The sequence below is a fragment of the Eleutherodactylus coqui genome, chromosome 3, assembly GCF_035609145.1.
Source record: "Eleutherodactylus coqui strain aEleCoq1 chromosome 3, aEleCoq1.hap1, whole genome shotgun sequence".
Taxonomy (NCBI): Eukaryota; Metazoa; Chordata; class Amphibia; order Anura; family Eleutherodactylidae; genus Eleutherodactylus; species Eleutherodactylus coqui.
In genome coordinates, this window is record NC_089839.1 from 137240124 (window position 1) to 137260263 (window position 20140).

At 48.1% G+C, this 20140-nt stretch overlaps 1 protein-coding gene across 2 annotated transcripts in view; it reads right to left on the reverse strand.

The window, feature by feature from the left end:
* LOC136620986 (protein unc-93 homolog A-like) overlaps nt 1–20140 on the reverse strand; it is a 66500-nt gene that overhangs the window by 36393 nt on the left and 9967 nt on the right. The window lies entirely within an intron of this gene.

Here is a 20140-nt window from a genome sequence, read left to right on the forward strand (position 1 = left end):
ACTTCTGTGTTTTGTTTAACCCTTTAATGACCCTCCCATTTTAAGCTTCAATGAAAAACCTTTAATAATGATAAACTTTATTTGTATAGCGCCAACATATTCCGCAGCGCTTACATAGACAGGGGGAATACAGAAAGACAAAATACAAACATTACAGAACCACGGTTACATATACTAATCAGCTGATTGATACAATAGGGGTGAGGGTCCTGCTCCAACGAGCTTACATACTACAAGTAATGGGGGGATACAGAAGATAAAGGGGCTGGAGATGTGCACGGTATGGCTAAGTGGAAGAGTCAGCGATGTTATACACATAGACAATGGTCAGACATTTAGCCGTGTGACGGCAGAAACGGTGTGATTGCAGGAGCGGTTTATGATGGCTAGCAGGGATTGCAGTCACTAGGGCAGAGAGCATGTTATCAGGCGGAGTACAGAGGGGTTTGTTTAGGGAATTCGGTATGCCTCCCTGAAGAGGTGCGTTTTTAGAGCACGCCTGAAGTTCTGCGAGTCCTGGATTGCTCGGGTAGCCTTTGGTAGTGCGTTCCAGACGACGGTGCTGCTCTGGAGAAGTCTTGGAGGCGGGAATGAGAAGTTCGAATTAAAGGGGCACTCAGTCTGGTTTCATTAGCAGAGCGGAGAGCCCGGGCTGGGTGATGGATTGAGATGAGGGAAGCAATATAGGGGGGTGCTGCGCTGTGGAGAGCTTTGTGGATGAAGGTAGCGAGTTTAAATTGAATTCTGTATTTAACGGGCAGCCAGTGCAGTGACTGCCACAGAGCAGAGGCATCCGAGTAGTGGCAGGACAGGAAGATGAGCCTGGCTGCCGCATTCAGGATGGATTGGTGAGGGTAGAGTCTGGTGCAGGGGAGGCCGACCAGCAACGAGTTGCAGTAATGAGGGCGACAGTAAGCATTTTTAACGTGTCCACAGTGAGAAAAGAGCGAAATCTTGCGATGTTCTTGAGGTGCAGCTGACATGTTCGGGCCAGAGATTGGATGTAGGGGGTAAAAGAGAGATCAGAGTCAAATATGACCCCAAGGCAGCGGGCGTGTCGTCAAGGAGTTATGGTGGTGCCACACACCGAGATGGAGATGTCAGGATGAGGTCAGTTAGTGGAGGGTGGAAATACCAGTAAGTCAATTTTAGAGAGGTTTAGTTTTAGGTAGAGAGAGGCCATAGTGTTAGAGACAGCGGATAGACAGTCGGTGATGTTTTGGAGGAAAGGTGCAGAGATGTCACGGGCAGAGGTGTATAGCTGGGTGTCGTCAGCATACAGGTGGTATTGGAGGCCAAAACTCCTGATGGTTTGTCCAATAGGGGCTGTGTAGATAGAGAAAAGAAGGGGGCCGAGGACCGAGCCCTGGGGGACCCCAACAGCAAGAGGAAGAGGAGGGAAGGTAGAGCCAGCAAAGGAGACACTGAAAGAGCGGTCAGATAGGTAGGAGGAGAACCAGGAGAGAGCAATGTCCTTTAGGCCAATGGAGCGAAGCATACTGAGGAGGAGTTTGTGGTCAACAGTGTCAAACGCTGCGGAAAGGTCAAGGAGGATCATTAGGGAGTAATCGCCCCTCGATTTGGCTGTCAGTAGGTCATTGGATACCCTAGTAAGAGCAGTTCTGTCGAGTGTTAAGGTTGGAAGCCAGACTATAGGGGGTCTAGGAGAGAGTGCTCTGATAGATGGCTTACAATGCGGGAGTAAACCAGGCATTCTAGTAGTTTGGAGATGAAGGGGAGGTTTGAGATGGGTCGGTAGTTGGCAGCATCGGTTGCATCCAGAGTCGGCTTCTTTAGCAGTGGGGATATGATGGCGTGTTTGAAAGAAGAGGGAAAGATGCCAGAGGTCAGAAAGAGGTTGAATATAGTGGTGAGATGGGAGATGACCACTGCGGAGAAGGAACGGAGGAGGTGTGAGGGGAGAGGGTCGCTGGTACATGTGGTGGGGCGAGCAGAGAAGAGCAATTTGGAGACTTCTTCCTCTGTTGCTGGTCTGAGTACAGACAGTGAGCAGGAGCTAGATGCAGTGCTGACAAGACTAGGGTCAAGGCTAGTCTGGGATTGGGAAGTAATTTCCTGACGGATGTCGTCTATTTTCTTTTTGAAGTAAGCAACCAAGTCTACAGCACTGAGATCCATCACCGGGGGCTGCTGTTTAGGGCTGAGAAGGGAGTGAAAAGTATCAAAGAGCTGTTTAGGGTTGTGCGATAGTGAGGAGACTAGAGAGGTGAAATAGACTTGTTTGCCATGATGGAGGGCGAGGTTGTAGGTTCTGAGCATGAATTTGTAGTGGAGGAAGTCTGCGGACGTTTGCGATTTCCTCCACAGCCGTTCAGCACTTCTAGAGCACCGCCGGATGAAGCGCGTTTGAGGTGTGAGCCAGGGTTGCCACGTTCTACATCGAATGGCTCGGGTTCTGGGGGGCGCCGCTTCATCAAGGGCATGTTTGAGAGCAGTGTTTTAGTGAGCGGCAGCCAGGTTGGGGCAGGAGAGGAGAGAGATAGGGGACAGAGAGGACTGTAGGGATTCAGCAAAGTCCTGGGTGTGAATGCCCTTAAGGTTCCTGTAGGTACGGTAGGTAGGTGGGTCTGGAGAGATGTTAGGGAGCGTGACAGAGAAAGAGAGGAGGTTATGATCTGAGAGCGGGAGAGGGGAGTTAGTGAAGTTGGAAACAGAGTAGAGACGGAAGAAGACCAGATCAAGAGTGTTGCCATCCCTGTGAGTGGGAGAGGCTGTGAGTTGAGAGAGACCAAGGGAGGAGGTGAGCGAAAGAAGCTGAGAGGCAGATGGGGAGTTGGGATCATTAGTGGGGATGTTAAAATCACCTAAGATGAGGGTTGGAATTTCACAGGATAGGAAGTGGGGGAGCCAGGCAGCAAAGTGGTCCAAAAACAGGCGAGGAGCACCTGGGGGGCGGTAGATAACTGCTACTCGCATGGACAGCGGATGGAAAAGCTGTTGCATATGTACTTCAAAGGATGGAAAAGTGAGTGAGGGTACAGGGGGGATGTCCTGGTAGGTGCATTTCAGGGAGAGAAGAGCACCTACTCCTCCGCCATGCCTGTCATCTGGTCTCGGGGTATGGGAGAACTGCAGGTCATTGTAAGACAGTGCAGCAGGGGAGGCCGTGTCAGACTGCTGTATCCATGTTTCTGTGAGAGCGAGCAGACTTAAAGATTGAACAGTAAAAAAGTCGTGGATGGTGGGGAGTTTATTACATGTTGACTGGCAGTTCTAGAGCGCACATTTAAGGGAGTCAGGGGAGGGTATGCATGGGCTAGTAGTTGGGCTTGGGGATTTTATTAGTGAGTCAGGTAGGGGGTGATAGCTGGGAGATTGGGAGAGATATCCCCAGCAGCTAGTAGCAGCAGGATAGAGAGGGTTAGCAGATGGTTAAGAGATTTATGAGGATGACTGTTATTTTTGTTAGTGGCATTAGGGGGTTTGAGGCTAAACAAGAAGGTAAAGAGTGCATGCGAGCTGTGCATAGGTGAGGACAGGAGAGAGGGGCTAATGTGAATACAGCGCCCCAAAGGTTGGCACTTGGAAGAAGTTCTGAAACTGAGAGCAAGGATGAGAACAGAGGTGACAGCATTAGCGATGGCTTTGAAGTGTAAGGTATTTAGACAGAGTTTGTGGCCTACCTGTCTCCTACCATGTTGAACTGCCATGGTCAAACTGTATCATACTTTCTCCAGCATACTTCATACAGCATTATATTCGCGTGGCAGCCACACGCGTGGCATGCATGCTTACACTGATATTATAGTGAAAGTTTAAGGTATTACTAGGAAACAGCTGGCCAGCTGACTTTAGCATTGCAAACCTAATGACCAAAAGGGGGGGGGGGGGGGAGGATTTATTGCTCTCCTTAGATAAGGAAAGCATCTCAGCAAGGATGGGTGAAAGATGCCATTTGGGGGAGGTGGATGGCAGGAATGACTAAAAGTAAAGTTTCATTTACCGATGCAAACAGATGAAATGCAAAATACACAATTTACAGCAAGCAAGCAGCACTGAGGATTTAAGCAGAGGGAGATAGCAGGAGTTCAGCTTGGAGTGGGATGATGCAGAAATGAACGTACCGATGCAAACAGATGAAATGCAAAATACACAATTCACAGCAAGCAAGCAGCTCAGAGGATTTAAGCAGAGGGAGATAGCAGGAGTTCAGCTTGGAGTGGGATGATGCAGAAATGAACGTACCGATGCAAACAGATGAAATGCAAAATACACAATTTACATCAAGCAAGCAACACAGAGGATTTAAGCAGAGGGAGATAGCAGGAGTTCAGCTTGGAGTGGGATGATGCAGAAATGAACATTCCAAGAGCCATATCTTTTTTATTTCTCTGTTGACATACCCATATGAGGGCTTGTTTTGGGGTGCACAAGTTTTATTTTTAATGGCACCACTTTGTGGGTACATATCATGTATAAAAACTTTCTTTGGGTAGGAGTAACTTGAAATGCTACCATTATTTTTTGAGTTTTGTTGCTATGACATTCCCTGTTCAGTATAAATAACTTAATAATATTATTTTTTTGATTTGCAAGATTATAGCAAACCACATATATATGTCATATTTTTCTTCTTTAACACAATAAAAATGCTAAAAAAAGAAAAGATTAGCTTTTTTGTCGCTGCTTTACAAGAGCCATATTATGTTTAAATTTTACTATTAGCAGAGCTTATTTTAATGTGACAACTTGAAGTATTAACTAGTACCATTTTAGTGTATAGATGACTTTTTGATTGCTATTTGTTATGCTGTTTAGGATGCAGATGAACTAAAAACAGCTACTCTAGCATTGCTTTTTATTTTTTTTTATTATGTTTGCTAACAATAGCATATAATACAAAAGAAATAAAACAATATATACCCATATTCCCCTTCCAAATCTATCCCTTCTTGCTGGGTCGCCAGTGCATGGCAGACAGCAGAGTTGAAGAGAACAAAAATGATTAAAAAGTGAAAGACAACAAAGAGGGAATTCAGTCAGAGCAGATCGTTTCTTTCAAAAATGTTCTCCAAGGTTTCTACATTTAAACATTTTTAAACCCAGGTAATACCTTTATAGTCAAAGTTAGCCATAAAGCCTCGACCTACAGTATCTATTTACTTTTTCTAAACATCTGCATTAGAGGATCTATTTCAAGACTGACTACCCAAGCATCATTTTATTTTTCCTCATATATCTACAGTATACTACTATACGCGATCTTCAGGGAAACAAGGGAGCGGATGAGTATAAAAAATACATTACGCGATTTCCTGTCAACTCCCTTTATAGTACTTAGTTTATGGTGTGATAGGGAGTTGACAGGTTCCCTTTAATATCCTCACTTCTTGGTGAAGTCTATATCACTACTAATTTTTCTATGAATAGCTGCAGCCTGTTCAACCACCTTCTTCATGCTGTTCTTTAAGTTTTCCTTGCTTGTCATTCTTCCCTCTTCATGAGTACTGTTTTCTGCCTCATGTTGGTTTAAAAAAGTTTTGTCTGATTTAGGCCGCCTGCACACGGGCGGAAATCCCGCGGCGGGATTTCCCGCGGGATTTCCGCCACTGAAAGCCTGCATATGAGTGCATTACAATACGCACTCCTATGCAGACGGCCGCGGTTTGGCCGCGCGAAATCTCGCGTGGCAAACAAACCGCGGCATGTCCTATTTCTGTGCGGGGCTCGCAGAGCCTCGCCCAGAAACGTCACTCACCCGGCCGCCGGCTCCGGTCTGCGCATGCGCCGGTGGCCCGGCAGTCGGCACATGAAAGAGCCGGGGCCGCCGGGCGCGGGTGAGTACGCGCTCGTCTCTGCAGGCGCTCGGGTCGGGTCCCGCGGCGAGAATTCTCGCCGCCGGATCCGACCCGCTCGTCTGCAGGCGGCCTTAGACTGTTTCAGACTGGATGTGACAGCATTTTTTTTTGAACATTCAGTTTTTATTGTACATATATATTTTAATACCATTACATAACTTAATTGTAAATAAAGAAAAAGTCCTCCTTGAGTTGGTCATCAAGAAACAAGAAACCTTTTCAGGGATGTTGACAAACAAAACCTGAACAAACTAGAAACTTTTGGATCAAGTCATCGAACAAGAATATATAGGTGAGCAGTTAAAGCAGATAGGACTTTGACATGTAGAAAAAATTGCTTTGGATCTAGACTTCCCAATTTTTCATAAATTTACCTTTTTTGTTTGAAGCGCTAGAATGCATATATTCGAACCAGCTGTTGCTGTTCACAGCCTTAAATATATCAGATATAGAAGGAATACAGTTACCATTTCAGAATTGCGCTATAGAGATTCTGGTAGCTATTAGGATATGTAACAGGGGGGTATGTATATTGTGAGGCAGACAATCAGATTCCAGGTTAAGTAGGGTCAGAGTTGGATTTGGGGTATATGTATACCACATAAAGTCAACATTAATTGGAAGGTCTGAATCCACAAACTCGAAATGTACGGACATTCCCACCACAGATGCATTAAAGTTTCTTCTAGTGAGCCACATCTCCAACAATTTTCGGAGTAGCAAAGGGAAATTTGGGGTGTGAGGTACCATCGGTACAGTAGTTTGCATAGATTTTTCAGATGATTTGTACATCTGGATACTGAGGAAAAATTATTTAGTCCTCGTTTCTCTGTTATTAGGATCTAAAAATCTGCTTCCCATTTCTCTTTTATGGGGATTTTTGTAGTAAATAGCAAATTTGAAAGTATTTGAATAGGTCAGTTATAGGGATTTTAAAGGTGGAAACCAGTTCTAGAAAAGAGATGCAGCCTTGATCTGTCCAAAGCTGGTGTATCTGGGAAATTCCCAGTCTTTTCCAGTTGGAAAGGCTGAGGTCCTCTATTGTAATAGAAAGAGTATTAATACTTGATTTGTGCATGTGGAATGTGATTAGACATTTTTTGATAGTTATCGTGTTTCAAAGATTTGTGATAGCTTGAAGTGTGGCCTTATGTAAGGGATAATTAAAATAGGTGACCTAGTAAATGGTTTTTTAAGCAAAAATTTTCCAATTATGAAATTTTCAAGTGGAACCTATAATTTTGAGCAGTCATTAAGCCATAAAGATCTGAGTTGTTCTAAAATAGAAGCTCAGTAATATTGTATGATTGACAGAGAGCTAAGGCCTCCTTTTTCAGTGTTGGAAGAGGATATCAGCTTTAGTTCTAGATCTTTTTATTCCTCCAAATAAAAGTTTGAATTAAAGATTGAATATTTTTAAGAAAGGATACTGGTAAATGGATTGGGACATTGTGGAATAAACAAAACATTTTGGGAAGGATCATTATTTTGACTGTAGCGATTCTGCCTAGCCAAGAAATGTTGTTGGTTGTTAGTTTTCCTAAATCCACTTTAGTTGAGGGAATTAAGAATTTAAAGTTTGCTTCAAATAGTTTTGAAGCGGAGGAGTTTAAGAATATACCTAGGTACGGGATAGACATTTTTAGCCCAAGTAAATTTATATATATTGGTAATATGGGTAACTAAGGATTTTTTGATTCCCAATTTGAGTACTTGTGATTTGGAAGTATTGATTTCGTAGTATATTTTTTTTAGAAATTATCAATTATTTTTGATACAGCGAGTAGGGAAATGGCTGGGTTTGAAAGTGCTAAAGTTACATCAGCCACAAACAACCTAATCTATGGCCTTTTTCCCTATTTTGATTCCAGTAATATTTTGTGAAAGCCTGATATTGGTTGCAAATGGCTCCATAACCAGGGCAAATATTAATGTAGACATGAGGTGTGACAGCATATTACACGATCTTTCTTGTACTGCAACTAATTACCTTGATATTTTGTTGGTCCTGCTTTCTTTATGTATCTGGTATCTTTTTCAAAAACTTAATAAAAATTACAGTTACACTATATAAAAAAGTGAAGTAATTGCTAAAGTGCCCATTAACCCCATAAACTTTTTATTTCAATAGAAAGCTTTACTATTAAATTCAAAATAGAAAAGTCCTTGTAGTTGATTTTCTTTGTTTCCAATAAAGAGAAGGTAACATTCATTGGACCCTTACTTTTTTAACTCTCTTTATCTATTTACACTGTAACCCTTCCAATTTACAAGATGGGCTATATGTAGAGATGAGCAAACGTACTCGTCCGAGCTTGATGCTCGCTCGAGTATTAGGGTGCTCGAGATGCTCGTTACTCGAGACGAGCACCACGCGGTACTCGAGTCAATTCCATTTCCTTCCCTGCATGTTTAGCTCCATTTTCTAGCCAATAGACATACAGGGAAGGCATTACAACTTCCTCCTGTGTTGTGCCAGCCCTATCCCACCCCTCTGCAGTGAGTGGCTGGTGAGATCAAGTGACTGCCGAGTACTTAAAGCGGTCCCGCCACAGACACACACTGGCAGAGATTAGGGAAGGTGCGTTGTTCATTCAGGCATAGTGTTAGTGTCTTCAAGAACCCCAACGGTCCTTCTTAGGGCCACATCTGACCGTGTGCATTACTGTTGTGGCTGCTGGGAGCAGTTTTGCATACATGTTTTTTTTTTCATCTTGGGCTGTGCAGGCTATAGCGTTCTCAGTCTGCAGTCAATTATACAGAGTATAGGGGCAGTACTGGTGACGCAGGGACAGTGGTAGTGTAGAATCCTGTCAACAAGTACCCTAAAAAAGCTCCTTCTTAGGGCTAAATGTGACCATGTGCATTATACTGCCTGGCTGCTGGGAATTGTAGTGCCTCACCCAGCTAGGCCTTTTTGCAGCCTTGCGTATATTTTTTTTCGGACTGCAGTGTGCGTTACATAACCGCTGTGAGCCTCCAACTGCAGGCCAATAATTGCATATTTTTTTTACACCGCTCTGTGTGTGCCGTCAACTTCACGCACAGCGTGCGGTGACAGCCCCTGATAGAGGGAAAGACATATATGCGCTCTCTAGGCTGTTTGGTTTTTCAATAAAATTTGAAAAAAAGCTCCTTCCTAGGGCTACCTGTGACCGTGTGCATTATACTGCGTGGCTACTGGGAGTTGTAGTGGCTCACTATTACCCAGCTAGGCCTTTTTGCAGCCTAGCGTATACTTTTTTCGGCCTGCAGTGTGTGTTACATAACCGCTGTGAGTCTCCAACTACAGACCAATAATTGCTTAATTTGTTACACCGCTCTGTGTGTCCCGTCAACTTCACGCACAGCGTGCGGCGACAGCCCCTGAAAGAGGAAAAGACATATACGCGCTCTCTAAGCTGTTTGCTTTTTCAAACAAATTTGAAAAAAAAGCTCCTTCTTAGGGCTACCTGTGACCGTGTGCATTATACTGCATGGCTGCTGGGAGTTGTAGTGGCTAACTATTACCCAGCTAGGCCTTTTTGCAGCCTAGCGTATAATTTTTTTCGGACTGCAGTGTGCGTTACATAAATGTTGTCAGCCTCCAACTGCACGCCAATAATTGCATAATTATTCAGACTGCTCTGTGTCTACTCCATTCGTAATCCACCATGCTGAGGGGTAGGGGTAGGCCTAGAGGACGTGGACGTGGACGAGGATGCGGAGGTCAAAGTGAGGGTATGGGCACAGGCCGAATTCCTGGTCCAGGAGAATCGCAGCTGGCTGCTGCGGGATTAGGAGAGAGGCAAGTTTCTGGAGTCCCCAGCTTCATATCACCATATTTGGGTCCACGTGGTAGACCTTTATTACAAACTCAGCAGTGTGAGCAGGCAGGTCCTGTCGTGGATGGCAGAAAATGCATCCAGCAATGTATCGACCACCCAGTCTTCTACGCCGTCCACTGCTGCAACTCTGAATCCTCTCGCTGCTGCTTCTCCTTCCTTCCAGCCTCTTCACTCCATTAAAATGACACATTCTGATGAGCAGACAGACTCCCAGGATCTGTTCTCGGGCCCCTGCCTTGATTGGGAAAAAATGGTTCCTCTCTCAGCTGAGGAGCTTGTCGTGACCGATGCCCAACCTAAGGAAAGTTCTCGGGGTCCGGGTGATGATGCTAGGGACTTCTGGCAACTGTCTCAAGAGCTTTCAGTGGGTGAGGAGGTCGATGAGGATGAGACACAGTTGTCTATCTGTGAGGTAGTAGTAAGGGCAGTAAGTCCGAGGGAGGAGCGCACAGAGGATTCGGATTAAGAGCCGCTGGACGATGAGGTGACTGACCCCACCTGGTTCGCTAAGCCAACTGAGGAGAGGCCTTCAGAGGGGGAGGCAAGTGCAGTAGCAGGACAGGTTGGAAGAGCCAGTGGGGTGGCCAGGGGTAGAAGCAGGGCCAGAGCGAAGACTCCCCCAACTGTTTCCCAAAGCACCCCCTCGCGCCAAGCCACCCTGCAGAGGCCTAGGTCTTCAAAGGTGTCGATGTTTTTCAGTGAGAGCGTGGACGACCTACGAACAGTGGTGTGCAACCTGTGTCGTGCCAAGATCAGCCGGGGAGCCACCAGTACCAGCCTCACCACCAGCAGCATCCGCAGGCATATGATGGCCAAGCACCCCATAAGGTGGGACGAAGGCCATTCACCGCCTCCGGGACGCACCACTGCCTCTCCCCCTGTGCCCCAACCTGCCACTGAGATCCAACCCCCCTCTCAGGACACAGGCATGAGCGCCTCCCGGCCTGCACCCACACCCCGCTGTCCACGGCCCCATCCAGCAATGTCTCACAGCGCAGCGTCCAGCTGTCGCTAGCGCAAGCATTGGAGCACAAGCGCAAATACACCGCCACGCTCAAGCATTAAACATACACATTGCCAACTTGATCAGCCTGGACATGCTGCCGTACAGGCTTGTGGAGACGGAGGCTTTCAAAAACATGATGGTGGCGGCGGTCCCAAGCTACTCGGTCCCCAGTTGCCACAATTTTTCCCGGTGTGCCGTCTCAACCCTACACCAGAACGTCTCCCGCAGCATCAATCGTGCCCTCACCAATGCGTTTACTGGGAAGGTCCATTTAACCACGGACACGTGGACAAGTACTGGCAGGCAGGGCCACTATATCTCCCTGACGGCACATTGGGTAAATTTGGTGGAGGCTGGGACCGAGTCAGAGCCTGGGACCGCACACATCCTACCCACACCCAGAATTGCGGGTCCTTCCTCGGTTCTGGTATCTGCGGCGGTGTATGCCACCTCCTCTAAACCCTCCCCCTCCTCCTCCTCCTAGGCAACCTCTACCTCTGAATTAAGAAATGTGAGAAGCACGTCGCCAGCAGTCGGTGTGGCGCGGTGCATCAGCACAGCGGTGGGCAAGCGTCAGCAGGCCGTGCTGAAACTACTCAGCCTAGGTGACAAGAGGCACACGGCCACCGAGCTGCTGCAGAGTCAGACTGAGCAGACCGACGTCTGGCTTTCGCCGCTGAGCCTCCAACTGGGCATGGTTGTGTGTGACAACGGGCGTAACCTGGTGGCGGCTCTGCAGCTCAGCAGCCTCACACACGTGCCATGCCTGGCCCACATCTTCAATCTGGTGGTTCAGTGACCTGCTCGGCAAGGTGCACCGCGTCTGCGCACATTTCCGCAAGTCCACCACGGACGCTGCCACCCTGCGGACTCTGCAACATCGGTTTAATCTGCCAGAGCACCGGCTGCAGCGAGACGCGCCCACACGGTGGAATTCTACGCTACACATGTTGGCCAGGCTGTATGAGCAGAGTAGACCAATAGTGGAATACCAACTCCAACATGGGCGGCGTATTGGGAGTCAGCCTCCCCAATTCTTTACCGAGGAGTGGGCCTGGATGGCAGACATCTGACAGGTCCTCGGAAACTTTGAGGAGTCTACCCAGATGGTGAGCGGCAATGCTGCAATCATTAGCGTCACCATTCCTCTGCTATGCCATGGGATTTCTTTATGCACCGTCTGTGTGTTCCTGCTAGCCACGCATGCTGTGGGTGCACACAGACTTGCCATAGCGGAGTTGTACCTGCCAGGCACTGTTAAAAAAAAAACAGAATGTCTAGGGCATGGCGTGTGGGCCGCAGCCAACATGTATTTCCTCTCACGTAACCTCAGCTATCCGGGGCACTGCAATGGGATTTCTTTATGCACCGTCTGTGTGTTCCTGCTAGCCACCCATGCTGTGGGTGCACACAGACTTGCCATAGCGGAGTTGTACCTGCCTGGCACTTAAAAAAAACAAAAAACAGAATGTCTAGGGCATGGAGTGTGGGCTGCAGCCAACATGTATTTCCTCTCACGTAACCTCAGCTATCGGTGGAGTCCCCTTTATGCCCACGTTTGCAGCTCCTGACGGAGGTGGCACAGGATTGCAATGAAGATCGAGTGTCAATCTTTATCAATTCTCAATAGCATTGTGGGCTATCGCCCACACTTTCAAAGAGGGTCGCTGCCTGGCCCTGCCAACCCTCTGCAGTGTGTTCCTCCTCATGGCAGACGCACTTATAAATAGACATGAGGGTGGTGTGGCTATGAGGCCAGCGTGTGGCATGAGGGCAGCTGAAGGCTGCGCAGGGACACTTTTGTGTGCGCTGCAGACGCAGGGTCGTGCGGCGGGGGGGTGGGGGGGATGGGCAGCATGTAACCCAGGAGAAGAGGCAGTGGTGTGCTTGGTTGGAGGTAGTGTGGTGCTTAGCTAAGGTGTGCCTTGCTAATGAGGGTTTGCCAGAAGTAAAAATTGTTAGGGGGGGGCCCACTCTTGCCGCTATTGTGGCTCAATAGTGAGACCTGGGAACCTGAGACGCAGCCCTGTATGTTGCCCCTCGCCTGCCCTATCCATTTCTGTGTCGTTTCCATCACTTTCATAGGTTTTGCAGATTTTCACAAATGAAAACCTTAGCGAGCACCGGTCATATACAAAAATGCTCGAGTCGCCCATTGACTTCAATGGGGTTCGTTACTCGAAACGAACTCTTGAGCATCGCGGAAAGCTCGACTCGAGCAACGAGCACCCGAGCATTTTGGTGCTCGCTCATCTCTAGCTATATGAGATGCTAGATATTACATATAGCAGTTTGTAACAGATAACCCTCCCAATCTCTATGCTTTTGCAAAATAGGTTTACTTCTTCCAAACTCATTAGATATTTCTTATTTATTGAGAATCATTTATCCTCAACCAAACTGATTAATTCTCCTCAATAAATAAAAACTGTAGCATAAAAATCATTTGCAAAGTATCTGTTATTCACACATTAGACATTCATCATTAGAATATAGCACACACACACACTTGCTTTAGTTTGCTTTGCATATCAAAAGCTTACTACATAGAAAGACCACCAGAACGAAGTATAATACATAAATACAATAGCAGAACCAAGCCTACTACACAGATACAGTAGTAGAACCAACATTACTGTATAGTATTAACAACCTCTTTTAAAACTGGGGGCATTATGTTAGGTTCGTGTGGGCAGGTGAGCACTGGGCCCACACGAATGCCCCCATGGATTGGGAACACCGGATAAAACTAACACCGATTAACACCTCTCTCTATCTTCTACAAAAAAAGATGACCAAGGATCTACCTGTGCAGGGATATCACCCCAATAAAGGGCAGGCCAGCGGTCTTTGGATTTGGGCACTTGCTGCCCGTAGGAACCAACGCACACAGGCTAGGATACATACACATGCCATCACCGACAGGGAAAACTGGACAGGATAAGAAGACATACAAAACCATAATCATACCATACAACAGCCCATAAGCAAACACTAGTAGCTGATGTTAATGCTATAAATGCCAGGTATTTGTTGACATTTTGGCCAAAATCTAAAAGCTAGCAGGCCATGTCACGGCTCCCAGCAGTACCGCTAGTCCCTACACTAACCAGGAGTCCAACGACATAACCAAACAAAATGAAAGACACAAACCTTTCTTTCAGCCACCACACATAGAACCTGCTCACACCACACACAAAGACAGAATGAGAAAAGAGAAAGCTGACTACACCCACACCTGGGAAGACAGCTTTATGTGTACTGACTAGAGATGAGCGAACGTACTCGTCCGAGCTTGATACTCGTTCGAGTATTAGCGTGTTCGAGATGCTCGTTATTCGAAACGAGCACCACGCGATGTTCGAGTTACTTTCACTTTCATCTCTGATACGTTAGCGCGCTTTTCCGGCCAATAGAAAGACAGAGAAGGCATCACAACTTCCCCCTGCGACGTTCAAGCCCTATACCACCCCCCTGCAGTGAGTGGCTGGCGAGATCAGGTGTCACCCGAGTATATAAATCGGCCCCTCCCGCGGCTCGCCACAGATGCATTCTGACATAGTTCAGGGAAAGTGCTGTCTTGCTGGAGTTGCTATAGGGAGAGTGTTAGGAGTTATTTTAGGCTTCAAGAACCCCAACGGTCCTTCTTAGGGCCACATCTAACCGTGTGCAGTAGTGTGGAGGCTGCTTTTTGCAGTGTTGCACATTTTTTTTTTTTTGTATATCGGCCGTGCAGAGCATTGCGTCCTGCAGTAATTTTACATAGTCCAGGGCCAGTAGTGGTGAGGCAGGGACAGAAGACATATTTAGTGTATATAGGCAGTGGGCCTTTCCAAAAACATTTGGGGAAAAAAATCTATTTGGGCTGCCTGTGACCGTCCTCAGTGTACTGGGTCTCTGCTGGGGGTAGTTGTCCTAATTCATACGCAGCCAGCTAAGTGTTACAGCAGGCTTGCGCAAAATTCTTTCCTGGCTCTGTGTTGCCTGTTACATCCCCGCTGTATTCCTGTCCACAGTGAAACAGTCTGCAGTAATTTTACATTGTCCAGGGCCAGTAGTGGTGAGGCAGGGACAGAAGACATATTTAGTGTATATAGGCAGTGGGCCTTTCCAAAAACATTTTGGAAAAAAAATCTATTTGGGCTGCCTGTGACCGTCCTCAGTGTACTGGGTCTCTGCTGGGGGTAGTTGTCCTAATTCATACGCAGCCAGCTAAGTGTTACAGCAGGCTTGCGCAAAATTCTTTCCTGGCTCTGCTGTGCGTTCCGTAAGCGAAGTCAACCTCCAACCACAGGCCAATAAGCGGCACATTTAATTACAGCGTTCTGTTTCTGCACTACTGGTATTACAGCATGCTGAGGGGTAGGGGTAGGCCTAGAGGACGTGGACACGGGCGAGGACGCGGAGACCTAAGTCAGGGTGTGGGCGCAGGCCGAGCCAGTGCGGTGGCCAGGGGTAGAGGCAGGGCCAGACCGAATAATCCACCAACTGTTTCCCAAAGCGCCCCCTCGCGCCATGCCACCCTGCAGAGGCCAAGGTGCTCTAAGGTGTGGCAGTTTTTCACAGAGACGCCTGACGACCGACGAACAGTGGTGCAACCTTTGTCGCGCCAAGATCAGCTGGGGAGCCACCACCACCAGCATGCGCAGGCATATGATGGCCAAGCACCCCACAAGGTGGGACGAAGACCATTCACCGCCTCCGGTTTGCACCACTGCCTCTCCCCCTGTGCCCCAACCTGCCACTTAAATGCAACCCCCCTCTCAGGACACAGGCACGAGTGCCTACCGGCCTGCACCCACACCCTCACCTCGCTGTCCTCGGCCCCATCCAGCAATGTCTCTCAGCGCAGCGTCCAGACGTCGCTAGCGCAACTGTTTGAGCACAAGAGCAAGTACGCCGCCACGCACCCGCACAATCAAGCATTAAACATGCACATAGCCAAATTGATCAGCCTGGAGATGCTGCCATATAGGCTTGTGGAAACGGAGGTTTTCAAAAGCATGATGGCGGCGGCAGCCCCGCGCTACTCGGTTCCCAGTCGCCACTACTTTTCCCGATGTGCCGTCCCAGCCCTGCACGACCACGTCTCCCGCAATATTGTACGCGCCCTCAACAACGCGGTTACTGCCAAGATCCACTTAACAACGGACACGTGGACAAGCACAGGCGGGCAGGGCCACTATATCTCCCTGACGGCACATTGGGTGAATTTAGTGGAGGCTGGGACAGAGTCAGAGCCTGGGACCGCTCACGTCCTACCCACCCCCAGAATTGCGGGCCCCAGCTCGGTGCTGGTATCTGCGGCAGTGTATGCTTCCTCCACTAAACCACCCTCCTCCTCCTCCTCGAACGCAACCTCTGTCTCGCAATCAAGATGTGTCAGCAGCAGCACGTCGCCAGCAGTCGGTGTCGCGCGGCACGGCAGCACAGCGGTGGGCAAGCGTCAGCAGGCCGTGCTGAAACTACTTAGCTTAGGAGAGAAGAGGCACATGGCCTACGAACTGCTGCAGGGTCTGACAGAGCAGACCGACCGCTGGCTTTCGCCGCTGAGCCTCCAACCGGGCATGGTCGTGTGTGACAACGGCCGTAACCTAGTGGCGGCTCTGCAGCTCGGCAGCCTCACACGCGTGCCATGCCTGGCCCATGTCTTTAATTTGGTTGTTCAGCGCTTTCTGAAAAGCTACCCACACTTGTCATACCTGCTCAGAAAGGTGCGCCAGCTCTGCGCACATTTCCACAAGTCCAAGACGGACGCTGCCACCCTGCGGACCCTGCAACATCGGTTTAATCTGCCAGTGCACCGACTGCTGTGCGACGTGCCCACATGGTGGAACTCTACGCTCCACATGTTGGCCAGACTCTATGAGCAGCGTAGAGCTATAGTGGAATACCAACTCCATGTCTATATCTCAGCGCGTTGAGGAGGAGGGGGAGGAGCATGAGGAGGAGGTGGAAGAGACAGCTTGGCCCACTGCTGAGGGTACCCATGCTGCTTGCCTGTCATCCTTTCAGCGTGTATGGCCTGAGGAGGAGGAGGAGGATCCTGAAAGTGATCTTCCTAGTGAGGACAGCCATGTGTTGCATACAGGTACCCTGGCACACATGGCTGACTTCATGTTAGGATGCCTTTCTCGAGACCCTCGCCTTACACGCATTCTGGCCACTACGGATTACTGGGTGTACAAGCTGCTCGACCCACGGTATAAGGAGAACCTTTCCACTCTCATACCCGAAGAGGAAAGGGGTTCGAGAGTGATGCTATACCACAGGACACTGGCGGACAAACTAATGGTAACATTCCCATCCGACAGCGCTAGTGGCAGAAGGTGCAGTTCCGAGGGCCAGGTAGCAGGGGAGGCGCGGAGATCAGGCAGCATGTACAGCGCAGGCAGGGGAACATTCTCCAAGGCCTTTGCCAGCTTTATGGCTCCCCAGCAAGACTGTGTCACCGCTCCGCAGTCAAGGCTGAGTTGGCGGGAGCACTGTAAAAGGATGGTGAGGGAGTACGTAGCCGATCGCACGACAGTCCTCCGTGACGCCTCTGCCCCCTACAACTACTGGGTGTCGAAGCTGGACACGTGGCCTGAACTCGCGCTGTATGCCCTGGAGGTGCTTGCTTGTCCTGCGGCTAGCGTCTTGTCAGAGAGGGTGTTTAGTGCGGCTGGGGGAATCATCACGCATAAGCGTACCCACCTGTCAACCGACAGTGCCGACAGGCTTACACTCATCAAGATGAACAAAGCCTGGATTTCCCCAGACTTCTCTTCTCCACCAGCGGACAGCAGCGATACCTAAGCAATACGTAGGCTGCACCCGCGGATGGAAGCATCGTTCTCTATCACCATCAAAAACGGGGACCTTTTTGCTTCATCAATCTGTGTATTCTATTCATCCTCCTCCTCCTGCTCCTCCTCCTGAAACCTCACGTAATCACGCCGAACGGGCAATTTTTCTTAGGCCCACAAGGCTCAGTCATATAATTTTTGTAAACAATTTTTATATGTTTCAATGCTCATTAAAGCGTTGAAACTTGCACCTGAACCAATTTTTATTTTAACTGGGCTGCCTCCAGGCCTAGTTACCAATTAAGCCACATTAACCAAAGCGATTAATGGGTTTCACCTGCCCTCTTGGTTGGGCATGGGCAATTTTTCTGAGGTACATTAGTACTGTTGGTACACCAATTTTTTTGGGCCCTCGCCTACAGTGTAATCCAATTAATTTTTTGCCCACCTGCATTAAAGCTGACGTTACATCAGCTGTGCTGGGCACTGCAATGGGATATATTTATGTACCGCCAGTGGCTTCCTGGGACCCACCCATGCTGTCGGTCCACATGGACTTCCCATTAGGGAGATGTACGTGCCTGTGTATACTTATAAAAAACTCGAGCCTGACTGGGGCATGCAGTTTGGGCCAAAGCCCACCTGCATTTAATCTGACGTTAGCTCTGTTTTCCAGGGCACTGCAATGGGATACATTTATGTACAGCGGGTGGGTTCCAGGGAGCCACCCATGCTGTGGGTGCACACGGAATTCCCATTGCGGAGTTGTACCTGCCTGTGACTATTTATAAAAAAACCGCAGTCTGACTGGGGCATGCAGACACCTTGACAGAATGAATAGTGTGTGGCACATAGGTTCCCCATTGCTATGCCCACGTGTGCAGCTCCTGATGGCCGTGGCACAGGATTATATTTCTCATTGTTTCTGTACAGCATTGTGGGCTATCGTCCTGCCCCTTTTAAAGAGGGTCGCTGCCTAGCCGTGCCAACCCTCTGCAGTGTGTGCCTGTGGTTCCTCCTCATGGCAGATGCACTTATAAATAGACATGAGTGTGGCGTGGCATGAGGGCAGCTGAAGGCTGCGTAGGGACACTTTGGTGTGTGCTGTGGACACTGGGTCGTGCGCGCGGGGGGGGGGGGGGTTGGGCAGCATGTAACCCAGGAGAAGTGGCAGCGGAGTGTCATGCAGGCAGTGATTGTGCTTTGTTGGAGGTAGTGTGGTGCTTAGCTAAGGTATGCATTGCTAATAAGGGCTTTTCAGAAGTAAAAATTGTTGGGGGGGGGCCCACTCTTGCCGCTATTGTGGCTTAATAGTGGGACCTGGGAACTTGAGATGCAGCCCAACATGTAGCCCCTCGCCTGCCCTATCCGTTGCTGTGTCGTTCCCATCACTTTCTTGAATTGCCCAGATTTTCACAAATGGAAACCTTAGCGAGCATCGGCGAGATATAAAAATGCTCGGGTCGCCCATTGACTTCAATGGGGTTCGTTATTCGAAACGAACCCTCGAGCATCGCGAAATTTTCGTCCCGAGTAACGAGCACCCGAGCATTTTGGTGCTCGCTCATCTCTAGTACTGACCAAGAGTGATTGGCTGACTGGAGATATACAGACGCTCAGCCAGCACAATCCCCCACACCTGAGCAGGAAAGCTCCAGAGAACCTGCTGTACAACAGATCTTAGGAGACAGACGTGCCACAAATAATGAATTGCTATTTTTGTGAATTTTTGTGTGTGTGAAGGCAGCATGTATATGCATTTGTGTCTTGTCTGTAAAAAAAGCTATATGAACTGTTGGGCATAGAATGAGAGAGATATGCCCAAACAGTTAACCAGACCACAAGGGGTGGAGCTAGGTGATGTAAAGAGAGGGAGGGAAAATGAGTAAGATTTCTCTGATGTAATATTTTTGTACCTCCTTAACACAAACCAAGCTTGAAAAATGGAAGTTATTTCCATTTGAGTGGAATGTATGTCTGTGTGTATATATTCTCGATGCAAGTACAACACGCGTACATGCTACATTTAACATATATTAGGTTTTGCTTATTTGAGTACTATTGAAATATGATACTAAAACAGTAGCAAGACAACTGTGTACTTGATAAACCTGATAAGGATTGTAAAAGAAAGTTTATGAGTGGATAACAGTGTCTTAGAAAATGTGTGATAGAGGATATAAGGAAATTGAAGTTACCAGAAGTTTTCTGTATAGTGGCGTATCTATGACTGAGGAAAATCAGGAAGTGTTAGAGGTGGCAGCATCACCTTCTTCTCCCTATTTAACTCCCTCCCCACCTTGCAGTGATGGTTTCATATGAAGTAATGGAAATATGTGCCAATAAGGTAACTTATATATACTGCACATCACATTAGATATAAGTAACAAACAGTGCTTCATTAGATGAATGTCTGACAACATATAAAGCTGTATTGGGCTATTTGTGGTGTGAGGAAATCAGAGACCAATCCAGGTTTAGTTTTGGCACTGATGACAACATGTGTTAGTTTTTCTAGACCTAGGGGTGAGCGCCTCAATCCTTCCTTTGCTGTGGAGCGGCACACTGCCCCCACTGCTGGTGTGATGGTCTGGGGGGCCATCACATACGACAGTTGGTCATCTCTGTTAGTGGTACGAGGGAAAATGACAGCTCAGTGATATGTTCAGGTTCTCCGGAAGCCAAATGTGTTGCCTTCTG